Consider the following 19,750-nt stretch of genomic DNA (forward strand, 5'->3'; position numbering starts at 1 on the left):
AAACAGTCAATCAATTTTCAGAAGGTTTAGACGAATGCAAATTATTGTTTAATTCTTAAAAGTTTACAAAAAGAATTAAACTCTGATAAATCAAAGAGCCAGAATACCATCCCTCTCAATGGGCATTGGATTTATATCTTGTCTCCCAAATCTTTGGGTTGGGTTAAATTAGCCCTCCCGAAATGTCACATTTTCCTGGCAGAGCCATCTGGGTATGCGATGAAGGCTTTCCAGTGCTGGGTAGGAACTGCTGGGTGAGGAAACCGCCAATTGTGAACCGTGAGACAGTCACTGGTGTTGGAGTTTGGACAGCGCTTAAGCCTGAGCACCACAGATTCCTTCCTGGCCTTGGGTGGTGCATGGGGAGTCTGGCTAGCAGGTGGGAGGCTCGCACCCCATCCCGGGGATAGTGGAGGAGCCGGTAGAGAGGAAATCGTGTTGTCGTGCAAAGGAAGCAAGAGCCAGCTGTCTCACAGGGAGAAGTCTGTGTCCTGGAACGCCTGGCCGGTTGGCGGTGGGTGGCGTGGGTGAGGGTTTTAATAAGAAGTCGAAGTCCCTGGAGAAGTGAGGTTCCTTTGCAGCTGCCCCCCTTTTCTGTCTTGGGTCTCCTGGTTGGACCTCAGTCTGCCCTTCCACCGCTTGGAGACTGCTGGGGCTTCAGAATGGGGCCGACATGGTCAGGGGTTGTGGGCCCCCCCTCCTGCAACGGGGGGTGACCTGGTTTGTAGGAGGTGACCTCCTCCCCTGCTCCCACCCCTAAGGCAGATGCAGTGAGTGGGGCTCGGTCTGCTCCCTTCCCCACAGATACCTTCCTGACTGGCTTTGATCCTTATTTAAACACATTCCCTGCGTATTAAGATGACAGACGCACTGGTTTTGCTCCAGGTGAGTAGGCATGCACCCTGGATGGGCCCCGGGCCCCAGCACGGGTAGGTGTTTGGAAGGGAGTGAGCGACAAGCCTCGCTGTTTCTTCTGGGAGCCCCGGATGGGCCAGTGTCCTCTCAGTCTCGCTCACCCCTTCCCCTGTCTCATTTTACCCATGAGACACTTGGATCTCTTAGAGATGAAGTGCCCCCTCCTGGTCGCATAGCTTCTCAGTGACAGGACTTAGGTCTTTCGGGTACCAGCTAAGTGCTTTTTCTGCTCTACTATATATTACCATGATCAGAGCCAAACTGGTTTTCTTTGATTGGTATCATTTAAAGGCATATTTTACTATTAGAAAGCATGGGATTGGGTGTGAACGATACTTTCTGATGTAGGAGGGAGATGAAGGGAGGAAGCTGACTGGGGACAATTCCAGAGCAATACCTGAGCGCCAGGAGTTGTGATCACGGCAGAGCATAAACATGTGCTAGCAAGGACCCACTGTGCTACCCTTCTGAATTCCACGAAGAAGTCATTCTGTCTGTGTAATTTTATTAGGCCAAGACTTTTTCCGATGGTTTATTTTTCCGTTTGCTCACAGCCCATAGAAGTGAGCCAGGGAGGGAAGCCAACATGCTTGCACTATTTACCTACTCTCTGACTTTGGAACTTAGCAGATCTGCTGTGTGTGGCTTTGTTTCGCCGACTTTTGCAAATCAAGACCATAAACTGTAAGCACATCAGCTCACTTCGAGGGACCTGATAGCTGATTGTTACTTTGATAAGTGTCTGTACAAATATTTATATGTTTCTGATAGTCTTGAGTTGCGTGGTTGCAACATGCAAAGCTGTCAGGTTTCCAGGACTTCTGGTGGTTAAAGCTTCTCCATGGAGTGACGCTTATTTTCAATCTGGCTTTTCCTCCCTGAAACCTTGTTAGCCTGCGATTTCACCTAATGCAGCACAAGTTGTGGAAAAAGAAACAGAATATTACCCCATTCCATCATTCACTAGTAAAATAACTAGAAGAGGCCATTCTGGAATGCAGAGAGGCTGGTATAACTTCTCAGAATGTGTTTTCCTGATCCCCCTTCTTAAATTTTCATGTGAGACGAGCACATTGCTGTAATTAAGGAAGCAGTGTGGTCTTTTGGAAAGGCCTTTATCTCTTGCCGCTCAGAGATGAAGTGGGCACCTAAAGAGAACATATAAACCATTTGGAAGTGACTAATCCTATTACAAAGGTGTCCTTCATTTCCCTGAAGGACCCAGGGCTTCCTGGGACACTTACATGTCTATTTACAGATCATTAAGGATTAGAGCTGGTAGATTGTGAGCTCCTTGAAGCCAAGGAATGAGGTTCATTTCATTTAATTCTCCCCACCATTAACAATACATGTTTGGAACAAATGAATGAAATCGGGTGCCATTACATATCAAGTGGAATGAAGGTAGTATTTCTGGAACGAGGATGTAAATAAGTGCAAAATTGGATATTCACTGACTCCTTTCCGGGAACAGCTCTCGTTTGGGAGAGGCTCCTGAGGTGGTCGGAGACCTCTGTTGTTGATTGGGACAAGCAGTTAAGGCTTTTCCTGTATTACAGATGAGGACTTGGAGACCCAGGAGTGCTTGTGAGCCCTCAGGGCAAGGTTACTGAGTTCTAGCAGGTCTTGAGTTCCTGCTCTGGGCTGAGTGTTTCACAGACACTATTTTAATCAGTTTCCACAGCAACCCCAGGAGGCTGGCAATACAATACTATCATGCACATTTTACTGATGAAAAAAATGAGGCTCAGAGAGGTTAAAGAGCTGCACTGGGTCACACAGCCAGGAAGTGGTGGTAGATGAGATTCCAGTATCTAATTTGGGAGCTTGAGTGCCCGCTCTGCTGACCCACCAGGCCTTGAACTCACATACCCCACTCTGAGCTCTGGGTTTGCAGTTCCAGACCTGCCAGCCTTGTACCTGGCCTGCTGGTAGGTGCTATCTCTAGAGGTAGCGGCCTCCAGTCTGGCTCTGGACTTGGTCCCCAGGGGTTGGGAGGAGTGGAGCGCCCTTAGTACACCTAGTCCTTTCCACTCTTCCCCCGTCTTTCACAGGGCCTCACTTTCCTTCCCTGCTAGAGACACTGTCTGCCCGCTCCAGTGTGCATTCCTGCCAGGGATTATTGCTCTGGCCAGGCCGCGGCTGCTCCCCAGCCCGTGCTCTGTCAGCCTGCAGGGTGTCCTTCGGGGGTGGAGAAGTCAGAGGTGGCTCAGCCTGAGGGGACTGGTCCCAGGGAAGCCCACCTGACCCCTCTCTCCTCCCCACCTCTCTGGACTGGGGGAGTTGCGCTCTTAGGATTGCCTCTCTAAACACAGCCCCTCTGCTGCCCCAGGTGCCACCCTCAAACCTTTTCAGGCCTCAGGGTTTTCTCTCCCGGTCAGAGAAGCAGGACTGTGGGAGTCCCAACCCTCAGTGCCCTGGGCAGAGCCCTGACATGCAATCGCTCTGGCAAGCAGCCTTAGGCAGGCCTGGGCGGAGGATGGAAAGGAGGAGAAGGAGCGAGGAGAGCTGCAGCAGACCAGGCGAGAGACAAAAGCCAGCTCTCGAGCAAGGCAAGCAAGCCGCCGGGCCGGGCGGCGGGGTGGGTGCCCCGGAGGGAGGGGCTGGCCTACTGGGGAAGAGTCGGGTTGGCGCCTGCTCCCTCAGAGTCTGCGTCCTGCTGGGGGCCGGTCAGCTGTTGGAGCTGGGTGTGGGGCCGCGAGTCCTGAAGGTTATGGGCTGGGAGGAGGAGGAGAAGGAGAACTGAGATGGCAGAGCACCAGACAGCTTTGGCCTCTGCCCCCCTTCCGCACTGGACACTGTGGCCCAGGTGTTGTCCCCTGGAGCTGTTTCACAATAGCCTCTCCCCTCGAGGCTGAGCGGGTTTCTTCACTATAGTCCACACTTTGGTCCTGGGGGGTCTCGTGGTCCCTAGGGCTGGTGGGTTGGTGCAGGGCAGTTGGCAAACATTGTCTTGAGAAGGCAGCCCTTTGAAAGGCTGTAAAGCCAGGTACGTCTGAGTTCCTTCAGCCGTTGGCTGGCTGGCCTGAAACAAGTTGACCCACCCCACTGAGCCTCAGGCTCCTTACCTGTAAAATGGAGCTAATTACCTTTCCTGTCCACTGGGAAGAAATGTTCCGCTCAACCCTCATTCACTCAGAGGTGTTACAGAATGTACATCTTCTCCCAGAGGTATTGCTCCGGAAGCATAAGGCATGGTGGTCTTTTGACTTGAGCCTCAGCACTGTGGGCTGAAAGTGTGGCAGGGGAAGAGGTGTGCCTGGGCCCCGGTGGCCTACTGAAGGGTGCTGTCTGCTGACCTTGCCCAGCACGTGTGGCTGGCCCGAGCTCCCCCTGGCCTCCCCAGCCTCTGTGGCCAGACGTTGTCCTCCAGCTTGGCTTGGGCCCAAAGATGGGAAAAGGTGACGGCAGCCCTAGGAACCTGAGTTCCAGGGGATGTGTCCTGGGGTCATCTCCCAGATGGGTTACCACTGTGGTGTCCTTCCCTTTCAATGTCCGTGTGCAGAGAGAGTCAGAGGAAGGGAAAATGGGGAGGAGCCGCTGCCTCTGCGTCACACCCCTCACCCTACTTGCTTCTTGTTCTGTTAGAGACATGTGGTTTCTCCATGAGTTGGACAATCATCTAAGGCTGATCAAGGTTTATGGGTGATTCAAATATGAGTATAAAGTCCCTATGTCTTAGTACACACATCCAAGAGGTTTCCCTTAGCAACAAAGTCTCCAGGCTCCTTGGAGAATCAGCAGCCTGGCAAACGATGGGGGTGAGTCCAGGCTGACCTTGGACCTACAGGTGACCTCAGTAACGCCGCTGGCTTCTGGTTTCCTTTTCCCTCTTCCCTCATCCCTCATCAGCCTGCTTCCCTCTTTCCTGATTGTACGTGTTGGTGAGTAGGTGGGTGGATCAGATCACCCCTGCTCACGTCTCTCCAGCTCACTAAACCTGTTAGCCATTAAAATTTTTAAAACAAACCCAAGTGCCAGAGGTGGCTGTGTTATGAATGTCCCAGACCACTTCTAGGAAGGGAAGTGGGCATGGAGTAGCCCGCTGCTTCATGGTGCCTTCCTGGTACCAGCATGATGCAATGCTTGCAGGCTGTCACCTCCCCACCTCCTAAGTGCACGCCCTGCAACCTTGCAAGGACCCCTGCGTCCAGCCCAGCCTGGGTGTACATCTTGCATGCTTGGTCGGCACTGATAGGGGTCACCATTGGGGAGGGGTTCTCCTTGGAGCACACTGCCGCGTGTCCCGTGAACTGTCTCGGAGGCTGTGCCCAGCCTGCAGTGTCCAGGGCCTCTTCTTCCAGGGCCTGCTGGTTATCACCATGGGCATTATCTCCACTCACCACCTCTGTGCCCAGGGCTGCGGTGTCCCCTTGAAGAACCACACACCCATCTACCCAGAGTCCCTTCTGGCTTAGAGTCTGACCCAATCCCCACCCCTCACTCCCACTTCCAGGGACTTTTGACTCACCCCGGCCTTGCTCAAAACAATGTCCTTCCTCCCCAGAGGACCAGACCTGGCTCTCTAGGGGCTGCCCTGGGGGTCCGGGCCATCTCAGCAACGCCCAGAAGTCTTGTGGTGGCCCTCGGCTGATGAAGTGGTTTCATTTAGGACCAATCACAGGACCCTTTTGAACATTTCTGTACTAGACCATTGTCCTGTCATTGGCAAAGAAACAAATGGGACAAAAGAGGTCACGGAGTCCTCTAGGGGAAATGTGTGCTGAAGATAAGGTGGTAGCGCAGAGAAAGAGGGGGTAGAAGACTGGTCTAGAAGGCCTTCCAAGGAAGAACGGTTTGTTAAATTGCTCTGTAAGCTGCAAAGTGCTAGTCAGTGGCATCTATTATTATTATCATCATCATGGCCATTATCATCACCATTAGAGGATATGGCAATGAGGTAGGGGGTAACTGTAAGCACTGATTGAGTTTCCAGCTGATTTCCTGATTTTAGAGGCCATGAATTTGTCTACCTGGAACATGCCAATTCAATTCAGGAGCTGAGTTTTGAGTCTAGACTTCAAAGCTCTCTGATAGTTCCCTGGCTAGTTCCTAGGGTTTGACTTGAATACTTGTCCATATTGTGAAAAATCTGAATTTATCAAACAGAGCGGTAAAAAGGTGATGCTTCATTTTTCAAAAGATTTTTTTTCACTTTACAAAAGGATCCTCAGTGGTATTCCTTTTCAATGGAATGTTTGTCTAGCTCAGTAAGTGTTTACAGGTCATTAACTACTCCATGGAAGGACTTTGGTAGAGAAAAGGAAACCTGCAAGGAAATAGACTCACAGCTCTAGCTTAGAGGATGCTAAAGAGAATTAGACTCTGTTGGCTGACGGGTGTCTGCTAAGCACTGTGTGTGTCCGACGCTGGGAGAGAAGTAGGCAGCATGCTTCGTTCCTCGGAGAACTGGTAGTCTCTTTGGAAGCAAGACTTCTCATGAAATAATTGGGAAGACAGTATCGTGAAGACAGAAATTAAGTGCTAAGTTGTGTTCACCCATCTCTTATGATTTATTAATGGGAGAATGGGCTTTGCTTTACAAAGATTCAGTTTACATACTGCTTTTCAGGAATACTGTTGTGGCGCACAGTGAGGGAGATTGGAGGAAGGAGTTGGCCTAAGACTCCTCTTGGGAGCACGGAGAGAGCTTGTGATGGAATGCAGAGGCTTGGCTGTCCTGGAATTTAATTCTGTATGATCAGAGTTTGCCTCCCAGAAATGACCCAGGCCCCCACTGGATGCCGGGGGAGAGACATCTGTAAGGCAAGAGGTTTGTACAAGGGGGAGAGATGTACTCATCAGACTTCCCGGAGGGGTAACTGGCTCGAATCTGAGTCGCAGACTAGTGGCAAAGTGGAAGATGGACGTCATCCTTCTTTCCTCCCGAGCTCCTGCTGGCTGCTGCTCTGAGCGCACTTTTGCCGTGTGTCAGAGGTGACCAGAGGACTAGACAGACTTATCATCAGACGGTCAGCACCAGCTCTGTCTCTGCTGGGAAATAGAGAACCACAAAAAGCTCCTGGTTCTGGCCTGGACTCCTGCCTCAGAAGGCTAGGCACTTGCCCCTTTAGTAACACCTTTGGGATGGTCAGCTCTCACCCTTCCCCGTCTGTGGCAGCCTGCCCCACCTCTTTGGGCCAGGCATTCTGTAAAAGGGTTTATTGGGCTTCTGGTGTACAGATCCTAATTTGTTTTTCCAGCTTCGGGGGACCCTCCCTGGTCCTAGCATTCTGGGATTTCAAGAGCAAATCCATGTTCCCCTAATCCATTTCCTCCGTATATGCAGAGCTTTCCATCATCCCCCTTTTTGTTATCCTAAAAGCTTTATCATGAATTGAGTTTTCGCAGGAGAGTGGCCCTGGTCTCCTTCTATTTACTTTGTGCCCTCCTTTTCTGGCAATCTTTCCAAGATTTGTAGATTGTTTCCTAGGTGTTTTAAAAAATATTCTAGTAAGAATGAAAATATCCTTGAAATTTTAGAGACTCTCAGAGAAACGGGAGCGCCGTTTAGAACCCAGAGTTGCAGTCTGCCCTACGTGTGCCGTCTCTCTCTGCCCCAGGCTCCCACGGAGGCAGTGGGTTTGGGCTGGGAGGAGTCTTGAAGTGCCTGTGTCTGAGCAGGAAGGGAGTCTGCCAAACGTCTTTTATGTATCTGTACCTTTTGGGAAGTCCCAAGCTCTCAAACCATGGGGACCATAAAAATTTCTGCACCCCAACCTGGAATACAACCTAACTACCTCCACTTGCCAAACTGGGCTCGTTTCTAGGGGGTTCCGCCCTGATTTACCGATGGACTGCGCATGCCATCCCTGTGATAAGGAAGGAAGCTAGGCAGGACTTGGAAGTTATCCAGAGTGATACGGCTGAGGAGAGATACAGGGCTCGTCTGTGCCCAGGTGTGCGCAGGTATGAGCAGTTTGCTGACTCCAGTGCAGAGTCCCAAACTGGCGGAAAGTAGCTACAGCACCTCCTCTTAGCCATGACCCACCAGGGTCAACACAACTTTAGAAGTTGGTCTGGAGCAAGCCAACAGTTGCTTTTATCGAAGTCCCCATGGAAGGGTTTGGCCTTTGATTGGGGTGGGGGTGAGGGAGGGGTGGAAGAGGAGTGAGATCTCCAGGTCCGTGGCCTTTCGCTTAGGTGGCCTCTTTCAAAAGGGTCTCTTGTCGGTGGAGAATTTGATTTGATTACTCAATGGGAATAAAATGATTTGTATGCCATGGCAGGTGGACTAGATCATCCCTCCCCAAATTGTAAAGGAGGTGAGGGCTCCCCTGTCTGCACTCCCCCCACCTCATCACTATCCATCCGTTTTTCATCTGTCCATCTGTCCATCCATTGGTCATATACAGGCGCCTATCAGCACAGTAGCTTAGAATCTGCATTCCCAATTGACCCCCTCCCCCCAGCCTCACATTCCTTGATCTGTTCTCTCCCTCTTTCCTTTTCTACTGATCCCAACTTCCTCTTGGGAAAGGGGCTGATGACCTCATTTCTGCTGAGGTGTAACTAATAAATACCAGGAGGCATGTGTTTTATTTCACAATAAAATGTACGTACTTACTCTGTTCTAAGTACGTTACAAATATTAAGTCATTTTATTTTCATAACAGCCCTATTAAGCAGATACTATTATTCTTCCCATTTTACAGATGAGTCAATTATTTAATTCCAGCTAAAGAAATAAAATTTGGTGGTGAAACATTAGGAGTGAGCCAGGAGTATTTGTCATCACAGAACCAGTCTGTATCTCCCCCAGGTTGGCTTTGCCAATTGGAGACTAGGTAGTTAGAATGAATACTCTTCCTCCCCTTTGATATTTCATCTCAGCCAGCTCTGGGCCATTTCCACTCTCCTCTCCCCATACTCCCATCTCTGCAAAAATGGCACAAGATTTATAAGAAATTAGGGAATTAGGAATAATTTATTCTAACTTCCTTGTTTACCGTGGGGCAACTGAGGTCCACAGAGGTGACGAGACCCAACATGGTCACCCGGCCAGGTGGTGGCAATGCACAGATGAGAAGCCAGGGCCCCCAGCTCCCAGCCTCACATCTTCCCACGCTCCTGTGCCACTGTCAGCACCATCCTCCCCACTGCCTCATGCTTCCTTAGTCTATATAGCTAAGGGATCTGTCGCCCCAGGAGTACGGGTCTGCTCAGGCGTCTTAAGTGATGTAGGCATGCCTCACTCACGGGGCTTCACTTTCTCAGTTTATTGCCAGTAGCAGTCTCTGTTCTGTTTCCTTCAGCTTCTTCCCGTTGAGTTGTTGTCTTTCTATTTAAGGTGGCTGCCCCCTCTTTTTCCCACTCCCCCTCCACTCCCTGTGTCTTCCCTCAATCTGCCTCTGCCACTGCCTGGGGCCACTGCAGCTCCAGTCTCAAGGCTCCAGCTCCTTCACAGATCCTTCTGCTTCCTGGTCACCTGTTGACCCCCAGCCCTGCCCTGACACGGCCAGTGAGGGTCGGGGAGGGGAGGCAGGGGGAATATTCACGTCTTCCCCTGATTCTCTGCTGTCCACAGCACTGGCCAGCAGCTGGGGGCCCTTCTGAGGGAGGCCTTGGTGTTGTCTAACTTCCCAAGGCCTTTTGGCAAGTTAGAAGTTATCTCCAGGACCCTTGGCTGCTGTACAACTACCAGGTCTACTAGTAGGTCAACCACCCCACTTTCTGACCTAGGGGGGCTCTTAGGGCTCTCAACACCACATTTAATAGTTACCCCTGACTCAGCAGGGGTCTCAGTCCAAATTAATGCCTGTTATAAAAATCGTTTGGGGTCACTTCCCATCACTCCCTTAGAATAGTGGTGAGGTTTCTGCTTGGAATAGGATGACATTTGGTAATTGAACCAAACAGATGGCTGCGATACAGGCTTTGGAGCTGTACTCCTCCGGGAATGGGGTGGAGATGGGGCAGGCTGTAGGGTGACAAAATGGGGACTCCCTGGACTCTCAAATTCAAAACCTTTTCTGTGTTCTGAAAACTTGAGTTGCTCTAGATATTTATCTAAGAGAAATGAAGACATGAATTCATACAAACACATATACACAAATGTTCATTGTAGCATTGTTCCCAATAGTCAAAAAGTGGTAACAACTCAAATGTCAATCAATAGGTGCATGGATAAACAAAATGTAGTACAGCCATACAATGGAATATTCAATATAAGAATGAAATAGTCGGGCTTCCCTGGTGGCGCAGCGGTTGAGAATCTGCCTGCTAATGCAGGAGACACGGGTTCGCGCCCTGGTCTGGGAAGATCCCACATGCCACGGAGCAACTAGGCCCGTGAGCCACAACTACTGAGCCTGCGCGTCTGGAGCCTGTGCTCCGCAACAAAAGTGGCCACAATAGTGAGAGGCCCGCACACCGCGATGAAGAGTAGCCCCCGCTTGCCGCAACTACAGGAAGCCCTAGCACAGAAACGAAGACCCAACATAGTAATGAATCAATCAATAAATAAATCTTTAAAAAAAAAAAATGAAATAGTAATACACCCAACAACATGGACGAATCTCAAAATCATTCTGCTCAGTGAAAGAAATTAAGAAAAGGTTTAATGCTGTGTGATTCCATTTATGTGAGATTCTGGAAAAATCTAAACTACAGTGATGGGTAGTAGATATAAGATTAAATGGGGTCAGAGGATTAGGGGAGGGGCCTGACTGCAAAGGGGCATGAGAAAACTTTTTAGAGTGATGGAAATGTTCTCTATCTGATTTTGGTGAAGGTTATACCACTGTATACAATTAGCAGAATTCATAAAACTGTACACTTAAGTTGGTGACTTTTATTGTATGTGAATTATGCCTCAATAAAGCTAAAAAATGAAAACCAGCCACTTGAGTTGGACTATCATGGAAGGCTGTCTGTCTGTCTCTAGCCTTTTAACTGTCTGCGTCATCTCAAGACTCCAGCCGTCTCTGAAGGGGGTGGGGGGGACACCAAAGTACATTTTAGGGAACTCAGAATGCTCTTTGAATTCGGAGATTTCATGGAAGTTGGTAACGTCTGGGAGAGAGACAGAAGCAGACTGAGATGATGTTTTCCACCACGAGCAGAGCACATGTACTTATGTGAAAAATGCGTGAGCACTTGTGAGTGTTTGAGGCGAGAGACAGTAAGAGGAGGGGTTTATTTCATAGAATTCTAGAGGGCTTTAAAAGATGAAAGGGGAGAACATGCCTGAGTCAGGCTTACTCATTGATATATCTTCTCCTTGGGTGGAGATCCCAACTGTGTGACTGTCCAGTGAATTCCTGTAAAGTGAAAGTTTTTGTTTGTTTTTAACATCCATCTTCCTCTCCAAATTGTCTCTCATGCAGTTTCCAAGGTAGTCAGCATACATGTGATATCTGAACTTTCCTCATTCATCTGGCAGACGTGGGGAGAATGCCTTTTCTGAACCCAGCTCTGTGCTAAGGCCGCATAGATTTAAGTCCTTACGTGGAAAACTTCTGTGCATGTGTAGTGTTGGGTTGCATCTGGCCACACGGCCTTATTCTGGGACTTGACTGTTAGGGGGCTTTGATATGAACAGTCAGCCCAGCCTGGAGAATTGAAGGCAACATTTCAAATAATAGTTACATTAGCTGCTGCCTTCGTTTTGGCGGGGTCTTCCCTTTACCACACCCAATAGATAAGGCGGCCAAGATCATCCATGTTTCCTGCTCGCTGGCATCAAAGCGAAGTCCTTTTTAGTGGTGCTGGATTCAAAAGAATATTAAAAATATGTTTGTAGAGCTTAGTGTTTTGCATTCAGGGTGTGCTTCTGCTGAGCTTAACTTCTTTGCAGCTGACCAAGGTTGAAATAGAGCTAGAGGGTTGTACAAGCTTAAAGATGGGTTTCCCGTAAAGATGTTATTTTTTGGTAACTGACAGCCAGACTCAATCAACCTGGCACACATTCTGGTTGGTGCATGTGCTTCACTTCTGCTCTTCTCTAGGGTGTGGGGTGGCTGTTTAAAGAGGGTGGATATTAATGCTAATCTTTGTGTAGCATAACAGGTTACTGCCACTTGCCTTTTTTTATCTGGAAATTCAAGCAGATATCAGAAGGGAACTGTTTGTGGCTACAGAGATGGTTCAAATTGTCATTATGAACAGAAAAGATACTTGGAAAAATAACTTTCCTTTTAGGAAGGCAAATCAGTCATTTAACCACTATTTGTTGAGTTCCTAGGATATGTGTATATCATATATCACATGCTATGCTGGATCCTTTAAAGTAAAACAAAAATAAGTAGAAGTCAGAGTCCCCACACTTAAGAAGCACATTGGAAAGACGTAGAATTAAGTAGAGGCACAGAGAGCTAACCAGTGGTGTAAGGACTGGTTATGAGTCCAGGTGGTGCAGGGAATGAGTGGTCCTTAAGGTTGGGAAAGGAAGAGATTGATTCTTTATGCTAAGGTGACTAGTAGACCTTTAACTGGGACTTGAAGTATGAACAGGATTCCAGGAAGTCGAAGAGGAAGAAGGAAAGCCTGAAAGGAAATGAGAAAGGAAGGGATTTTCACTTAAGCAGAGTATTTTCCTTGGTGCATAGAGGGAGCTAAGCCTGGAATAAAAATTTAGGGTGGGACTATGGAGCTCTGGAATAGACGCTTAAGGTGTTGGACCATATCCTGTAGACCACGGAGGCTGTCAATGTTCTGAGCAAAGGACGAAGGCAGCATTCTAGGAAGACATAAATTAAGGACTCTGTCCCAAGGAAGGATGGGGCTGGTTGTTGGGATTCTCTCTTTAATGTCCTTCATTCTGAGTTCTCCCCTTTGACAGATATGTGCTAGAGGATGGAATGGTTGACTGTAGGGTTTTCACAAGCAGAATGGAACCAAACATTGTAGGAGACTAGCAAATCAGTCTGTTATTAGTGTAGAGTCTCGGAAAGTTTTCATTTCACCCCTATTGTGAGTGGGGAGTGGACAGGAATGAAGTTTGGAATCAAGAGCCCATTGGGTTCCCAGTGGACCCTTGTCCCTCTCCTCCAGACCATCCATGTGGGGAATTGTTCAGGGCATGGTTAGTTTTTCATGATGGTATTTATCATTCAGATGGTGTGTGATGAAATAAGGCAGGCACCAAATTCATATCCTTATGAACTCTCTTTAATAGCACCCTCCTGCTTTGGGGATTTTTTTAAGCTAGCCTGAATTTGAATGAAACTTTGTGGATGATGTAACAGGAGAGTTGATAAAAGGAGTATTAGATAGGCATTTGGGAGGGGAAAGGAGGTCTAGGGGCTCATGAGGTTAGCTAGGGACGCACAGAAAGTCAAAAGGAAAGCAGAGATCCTAGTGAACCCAGAATGTTCTAGAGGAGGACTAGCCTCTGTTAGGATTTGAAATGGCCAGAACATCTTTTCAGCCTCTTTCATGGTACTTCCTCCTCTAGCCAGAATTTTCTTTTGCGACAGGTGTTGGTCAGACAAGTTTTTTTGTTTGCGGTTGGTCTCTTGGCATACAGCATGGCTCCTTGTCCTGGACAATGAGGAGGGCATTTTAGCAGCAGGCAGGGTAGCTCTGCGCACTGCAAAGGAATATCAGCTTCTAGGAGACTTGGTGGCTTTGGGGAAAAGCTCACAGTGGCAGAAATTAATCAGAAAGTAGAGTAGAACCGAATTCCAAAAGCTGGTATTATATGGATCTGGATGTGCTGTGGGCCAAATGACCAAAAGGAAATGGAATGAGAAATGGTGTAAATGACTAACAAGGACCCTGTTGGCAGGGGGACTGCTGTTGACCAGCTCCCCGAAGTGAATGTAGTTAGGTGTTTCCACTTTATCTTCCCCAAACTCTCTGAAGCAACAGTTTCATTAGGGTCTAAGACTTCCTTCAGGAACCTCTTGGTCACCTATTGTTTATGACCAACAGCAATTTTTTCTTTCTTTCTTTCAAGATAAATTAATTTGGGGTGGTAGTGACTTCAGGCTGATTTTGACTCTGGCTACTGGTTTGAAATTTTTTTTGTTATTATTTTCACATCGACCAAAGCTAGAAAAGTTTCACTGAATCCCCCTGCAATACAAATGTTTCCTTTCATCAGGGAAGCCAACTATTTACAGCCATAACAAGGTTTACGCTGAATTGTATAATTGATACTGACTTCTGTGTCAGCAAAAAAATGAAACAAAAGCTGATCATAGGTGACGTTACCTAAATGACGGTACCTACGTGTGTCTTTCCTTTCACATTTGCTGTAATCTTGTTACGGCATTGTCCTATTACCTCAAATACTGTCATCTTTAAATGCTGTCAGGTCATAACTGGATTGCCAAGGACAAAGGACAGGAATCAGCGAGAAGTCAATGGCATTTCCCAGCACACCCCAGAGACGGTCTTCTTCCCCCTCGCGTAGGTTGAATTCTTGGAGAAATTGTTTAGTTAAAATGATGACTCAGGTGTCTTTTACAGGCTTTGATGAAATAGCCAAGTTCACTCCTTGTGTTCCTAGAAGGAAAGAAAGAAACAGTGTCTTCCAACAGCCAATGAGACAGACTCTTCCAGGATAATGTTAATGTTTCTGCACAATGAGAATGCATTATAAGTATTATTATTGTGTTTTTTTAAAACCAGCTCAAAAGTAATAGCAAAGAGAGGTCTCTATGTGAGAGTTTAACATCCAGTTATTCTTTATAATGTTTCCCCAGATTTGGTTAGGGGACTCCATTTTAGAGATGGGAAAACTGAGTCATAAGACGCTTAGAGGTAGACATCATTGGACAGCTGGAGTCGGGAACATTCCTGTCTTATGTTTATGCCATATGTCCATGTTCCTCTCATATATTTAGACCAAATTCTTATCCAGATTTCTCATAAAGTGTTCATAAATTTCCAGTCTTCACTTTTCTGCAGCTTCCTTAGTTAGAATAGCTGATAGGGAAATGGCTGCATCGAAATTAATCCTCTTGCTTTTTGCATTCCGTTGCTCATAAATAAGGGAGTGAGAAACGGTTACTTTGAACGCCCTTATTAAGGCAGGTTTGGCTGCCAGAGAGTAGGGCAAACTGAAGGGGATGGGCTAAGACATCTTTTTCATGCCTCTTTTTTTTTTTTTTTTAACTTTGGCTTTTATAATGGTATAATTTAGTTTTTCCTTAATCTGATTCTGTATTCATTTTTTAATATATAATGTTGATTAGTATGTTCTATTATTTATAGACCTCCAGAAGGATCCCAAGGGAAGGTAATCTCCATTTGAGAAGACGATTTCCCAATTTCCATACAGATGACGAAAAAGTCACTGCCCACTGCATGCCACCCACCCCTTGCCCCCTGCTGAGTTTTCTTCTTACGCTCTCAGTGTGGGGCATTGTGGGCCGCAGATACCCGAAAGCCTGACTGGAGGTGCAACATGGGATGTGCTGACAATAACGCAAAAGGACTGCCTAATTGACTTGCAAAATATAGGTTAGGGAGTTTTATGGGATATCAAATTATCTTATTCTTTCTCTGATTAAAGACAAAATATTATATTAAGTAGATCATTACATGGGTAAAAGGTTAGAACTTCACACACTTAGAGGTGTAGCCTGGGTTTCCCCCTCCTGCCTGTGGCAGAGGCTCGTGGCGAGTAACTGATCGAAGGTGGGCAGATGCCCTGTTCGTAGAACTCTGAACTGTCTGAATAGTCAAGTTAGATTTATAGGAGGGACGTTTGCCTTAGCTTTGAATTTCCTGAGTCCTTTTAATTCTGATAGAATAGTAATCTTAAAATTAAATTTTAATTTGTTCTGATTCCATTTCTTTTAGCAGGGAAAGGGATGAATACCTGAAAGGGGGAATACAGGGCGAGAGCAGTGGCCAGGTTTGAGAGATGAGTGGCTTCACAGGGTGTTGGGCAGAAATGCCACTCCTTGTAGGGGTATGGTCATGTTGAGACTATGGGCTGCTTCTCTGTCATACCGTGATGCCTTGGTCCACCACCTAATGCTTTTAATGATGCCTTGGTCAACAGTCTGATGCTATAAAGGTCTTCCTGAAAGACATTCCAGACCCAGTCCTGTTGTCGAGTTGGAGCTTCCATGTGTCTGATAATAATCTACCAGCTAATCCATCATGCTGCCCACTTCCGTGCAAAATGTGTGTGTGTGTGAGCGTGCACATGAGCGTGCATGTGTAGTCTAAGCATAGCTTTCTTGAATTTCTCACTCACTTCAGTACTTAACGATACATGTGTCCATAAAGTGGACTCTCAGTATTTGGCCACTGCAGTCTCTCTCATTGTGTGGGAAGAAGGCACGGGTGCCCAACTGGAGGTGGGTCAAGGTGGGCTGGCAGAGCTGTGATTGATGTCTCCATTTGATGTGTAGGGGAGAGAGCGAGTCACAAGGCATTCTCTGCAAATGAGCCATGGTCCAGCTGCAGAGCTGTGACCATGAAAGACCCAGGACTGACCTCCCCAGGAGGTCTTGACTTTCAGCAGCCTTTCAGTCTAATCCATTTCAGAATGGAGAACAGCTTGCCACTGTCCTTTACTCTTGATCTGCTGACAAAGCAACGGTATTAGAAACTTGGGTAGGTATGGAAATAGATCCCTATATATACTAAACATCTCGTGTGTGTGTGTGTGTGTGTGTGTGTGTGTGTGCACACGTGCGTGTGTGAGCACATGTGGGTGTGTGGAAGGAGAGAACCAGAGCAGAGGGTTGGAGAAAGAAAGTAGGGAAAGTAACACTAAAATGTGCAGTATCATTCCCCAGCCTCCCGAAAATGGGGATCTGATGTAGCAATATGTATTTCCAAAAGAAGACAAAGCCATCTATTGGGTGAAAGGGTTTGTCTGGGGGGGGACCTGGAATTGCTGTGTGACCTTAGGGAAATACTTGCCTTCTCTGGGTTGAACTCAGCCCATTGTTCACAAGGGGCAGTGCTGCTATTTATAGACCATGTTTGACTGTCCCGAGTGAAAGACAGCTTCACTTCTCACCTCAGAATAGCAAGCGTTGTTTCTCATATCTAGGTTGCTGGGACAGTTTCCTAGGAACCTAATGTTCGGCAGCTTTGTGACGTTGGAGGGAGGGTTTTTCTTTCTAAATGACTTGATTGGTTTTTGCCACTTTTCACATTATTTCCCAGGTCTGGGGTTTTTCTTATGTCCCCTCACAGGCAGAATCTAAATGATCCTCGTTTTGTTTTGTTTTGTTTTGTTTTGTATTGTTTTTTTTTTTTGAGTTAGCTTAAAGGTACCAAGGGCTTTCCTGGGACTGATGTCTGGAGGCCAGTGGCCAAGCTGACAGCAGCATGATGTCGGTGGAAGCCTGGAGTTAGCTGCCCACTGTGCCTGTTGAGGAGGCTGGCTTTGGGATTCTTGCTGGGGTTACCTTGCTCCACCCTGCCTGGTTGCAGTGACTTTAGCTCATTCTGGGTTTGTGTGAATTCATCAGTCTGACCTATGGCATCCCACCCCATTCCATCCCGTTGCATTCCATAAGCCAGCAACTGCAAGACCAGGCTCCCAGTACCCTCAGCTTCCTGCGTTTGTGTGCAGGTCTGCTTAGGGAATTGGACTTTGACCTTGAGATCAGTCCACTTGGGAACTATGGTGGCAAGGGATAGCTGTTCTTCCGGGCTGTCCCTTGTTGTTTGGGGGTGGGGGGGGGTGTGCACATAATTTTTATATTTCCTATTTTGATTCAAATACTGGTCTCTTTTTTTGGCCAAGTCTTAGGCAAATGCCACAGAGGATTTCTTTTTGGCTTGAACTTGATGAAATTGAGATGAACTTGATGAAATAAACGCAAATTTATGCACACATGGTCATGGACACATCACCACAACACCCTCCCCCCGCCCCTCCCCGGACCAGCACATAATGAGCTATTCCTAAGTAAGGCTTCCTAAATTTTGAGGTCTCACTTTGCATGGTGATAAGTGCAGAAGACCTCAGCCCCATATGCATTTTGGCTTGAGTTGTTAACCTTTCCTTCCTTCCTCCTCCTTTTCTCTCCCCCTACAAGGTCTTCCTTCCCTTAAGAAAAAACGTGTGAGCCATGCTGGGAGTATAGACTTGACCTCCACCTCACCAGGTGCAGCTGCTGATCAGAGCAAAAAAAAATAGGAAATATGTATTTTTTAAGGGGGGGGGGAGGGTTTCTGTTCCACAATCACTGCTGTTTCAATAAAAAGCAACCTGGTTTATCTGTAAAACCTACTTCCCTTTCTGGTGAGTGGGACCCGTTTGAATGGCAGAGGACTCCGTTGGAAGAGAAAAGGGAGGGGAGGTAAGAGAAGGGAGATGTAGAAACAGAGGTGGAAAGGAGAAGAAAAGGGGGAAGAGAGAAGGAAAGAGGGAGCGGGGGAAAGAGGAGTGACATTTGGGCTATTTTTAGCTGGACTCCAATGCAGATTTCATCAGGCTCGTTGGCTGTGGGGAAACCGACTGTACGGACAGTCACCGTGCCTGTAACTTACTGTGAAGCGGCTGTGGTGACTGAATTTTCTGACACTGTCAGAGTTTGGACAACCCTGCCAGCTCCTGGAAGGAGAGCCTTACAACTGTCACAGGCGAAGCATCAGAGGCACGCGCTGTCGATAGTGACCTGCATTTGCAGAAACTCTGAGGGCTTTCTAATTAACGGAGGAGATCCAAATTAGAGGAAAGCTGTTCGACAAGCCCCCTCACATGCACTAAGTGTCACGGCGCAGATAATCATTACATCTAACAAGCTCCTGATTTTTAACAGAAGCTATGAGATGAACTGTCCTATAATGGTTCAGTTTCAAGGAGGGGAAAAAAAAAGCACACCCTAGCCCCCCGTCTGAAAAAGAAGAAAGAAAGAAGGAAGGGAATAAAGAAAGAACAAGAAGAAGAAAAGAAAATAGGGGAAAAAATAGGAAAAATGGGGGGCAAAATGAACGAGAGATTCTCATGCTAGTGCTTTGGGCAAATGTTCAGACCCCATCCCTGAATTCTTGCCTTTGTCACTGGCTGGAAGAATCAGATACATCTTCTGTTTTAGATTTTCCTTACTGTAATCTATGTCTGCTAATATGCCAGCTCGTTCATTTGATGTTTCCCGGAGACGAGCCTCCTCCGTGAGTTATTTCTGACCATCGCAGCATTCCACAGGGTCTGAATTGTTGAAAGCAGTGCCCCAAACCATAACAACTTGAATATTACAACCGAAACACGTGATGTAGACAACAGTTGATTTGGGGCTCTACCTTGGATGGAGAAACAGGCTGGGGGCTGAAGGGGACCTCATCTGTCCCTGGGGACTTGCCTGAGATCCCTTGGGGATCTGTCTGAGCTCAGGCCTCCTGACCCCATCCAGGGCTCTGTGCACAGGGCAGGGGAATTTAAGTCCTGGTTTGAGGCATTGATTGAAACCAGCTTTCAAAGACCTGCGTGGAGCCGATCATTTGCGTGCCTTCCTTTCTGGGTGTTCCCCTTGTCAAAACCATTTCTCTACATGGGACACACATCAGAGGGGGAAAGGGCTGTAAACCTTGAGGGTTGGCCGACATCGTTCAGGAAGTGCAGTATTAAGAGCAGCGCTTCTCTTGTCCCCGTTGATTCTCCCCAACTACCCATACTATCCTTGTAGTTATTCATGGGAAATAAAATAATATAAATCACGCTGCCTGAGTCTTCTCAAACGGCTCACAAAATAATCACAGGCTGAAATGCAGGTTTTCTTGCCGTGTCTTTGTCAGTAAATCAGATTTTGAGCATTTATCAGCAAAAGTTAGATTTAAGCATCATTCCTGTAATGTTTGAAAGAAAGAAGATTTGTTTTGGTAGGGACTCTGCCAATCAGTGAGCTTCCAGCTTGACTCTGCTATCAATTATTGCTGCAATTATTTGTCTAGTTGGATATTTAAAATGTCA

General features: G+C 47.3%; 1 protein-coding gene across 8 annotated transcripts in view; it reads left to right on the forward strand.

Annotated features, from left to right (window-relative positions):
• The window catches only part of BCL11A (BCL11 transcription factor A), a 96,877-nt gene that overhangs the window by 48,366 nt on the left and 28,761 nt on the right, over positions 1–19,750 (forward strand). The gene's annotated exons all lie outside the window — the stretch shown is intronic.

Source organism: Balaenoptera acutorostrata, chromosome 12, assembly GCF_949987535.1.
Source record: "Balaenoptera acutorostrata chromosome 12, mBalAcu1.1, whole genome shotgun sequence".
NCBI classification, from domain to species: domain Eukaryota; kingdom Metazoa; phylum Chordata; class Mammalia; order Artiodactyla; family Balaenopteridae; genus Balaenoptera; species Balaenoptera acutorostrata.